Below are 2,220 nucleotides of genomic sequence, written 5' to 3'. Positions count from 1 at the left end.
TAAAACAATTGTAAAATCAAATATAAGAATTCAATCATTTTTAATTTTGATTTTTCATGTATATCCTATTTCATTGGCTCAACAATACCAATGTATTTATTTCTATAAACAGGATTATTGTTTATTAACATTCCAGTATATATCTGTGTTAATAAAATGTTTTGATAATATAAAGATTAAAAGTGCATTTTTATTTTTAGATTCTGAGCGAAGCAATAAATATATTGGTTTTACAATAATGTGTTTTTTTTGTGTCTCTGTATACAAGATTAGAAGTCGAAATAATGCTTATTTTTCAACTTCAGTATCTTGTTCAATGGGAAAGTGAATCTAGCTGGTACTTTTGGGTAAATGGGCAATGGAATTTACTAGCTAATTTAAATATTTAATTCCTAAGATAAAAAGATGTATGCCATTTATAAATGTAATAAATAATACATAATTATATAAATGTAATATTTATGTATAATAAGTGGATTTATTTTGTTATTAGTATTTACTTTTTTTTTTTTTATCAAAATCAAGATATAATCTAATACCTAGTGATGAATTATTTAAATGTGATAGTCAAGTGCAGTTAGATATTTTTTGTTACATATGTTGCAAATACTAAAGAAAAATGACAAGCAGTGGCGAACCCAGGGAGGTGGACCCCGGGTCCGGACCCCCCCTTGGCTTATGTCATAGTTTAATTTTTATTTTTAAATAAAACTTTTCCGTAAAATGTTCATCGAAATTTATTGATTAGTTTGATTATTACTTATTATTTATTAGATTAGATTTGGACATTAGGTATTTTGTTGATAACACGTCGAATCCGATAATAATTAATTGACATACATTGTAAATATAAATTTAAAAAATGTGGGCAAGTGGATGTCGCTATGCTGTACAGTAGGTTACAAGTGGGCCACTGATGGTATTAAATTTGAATTCAATGATTTAATATCATTGTATAAGAAAAACGATTCTGAGCGGAGACGGTATATCGGTCTAGGTATAAGACATATTATATACTTATATCTATAGTATTAAAAAAAAATTGACCTATAATATACACAGGAATATCACAATATCCATTAGGTAGGTAGTTATAAGTTATAACGCGTTATACATCAACAACAAACCGTGATACTATCATAGATATATAATAGTATACTTTAGAAGTTTCAAGTACCCACGAGTAATATTATACAATCACAACAAAATAACTAAAATAGTTATTCTAGGTTTTTTAACATGTAATTTCGTCCAAATTCGAACTTAAAATGACTATAAAAATAAACTGTGCTTGTGTATTTTTTAGATTTTTTGGTTTCAGAATTAACTACTTACCTACGTGGAATCTTGTTTTAAATTTTCAATTCTTAGGTATAAAAGTTGAACATTTTATGAATTTTTAACTACAAAATAATTATTCAATTTTAAATTTGATAAATTTAGTCAAAATTCGCTCATTAAATGCTTATAAAAAAAAATTGTGCAAATGTATTTTGAATATATTTCAACTGCTATTGTAACAATATATCAGAAACCTTGCATTAAATTTTAACGTTTTTTACCCAACAAATACAATTTGATTGATATTTATAGAAAATAAAACTAAAAAATTTGAAAACTTACAATGTCCGTAAACAGCTCAAAAAGAGTCAAATTATTTTCAAAATTTGATCGTGTATAGAAAATGCTAATATAAACATTCAGTGGATTTTTCAAGTATCTACAGTCATTCGTTTTTTAATTACAACAAAATAACACAAAATTGTAACATGATAAATCCAGTGAATATCAAGTGTTGTAAAAATAGGAATTTCAAATACTCATAAACATTTAATTTGACTTGTAGAAATTTTTTTTTTTTTAAATATAGACAAACTTATGAGGAATCTTGTAATACATTTTCAAATCTTTGATTTAAAAAGAAAATTTTTCATGAATTTCTAACTCAAAATAATTTGCAAATTTTCGTCATTTTTACGTATTTTGTCAATATTTGAACTTTAGATGCTTATAAAAAAAAAATTGTGACTATAGACTTTTAATTTTTTTCATCTGCCATTGGAACAATATATTAGGAGCCTTCTATTAAATTTTCAAGCTTTTTTAACCAACAAATAAAATTTTATTGATATCTATAGAAAAAAAACTAATAAAAATGGAAACTGAAAATGTCCGTAAAGAGCTTTGTTGCATAGGTAGTCCTTGTATCTGCATCTTTTT

Source organism: Acyrthosiphon pisum, chromosome A1 (assembly GCF_005508785.2).
Source record: "Acyrthosiphon pisum isolate AL4f chromosome A1, pea_aphid_22Mar2018_4r6ur, whole genome shotgun sequence".
Taxonomy (NCBI): Eukaryota; Metazoa; Arthropoda; class Insecta; order Hemiptera; family Aphididae; genus Acyrthosiphon; species Acyrthosiphon pisum.
This window is presented reverse-complemented; position numbering follows the sequence as displayed.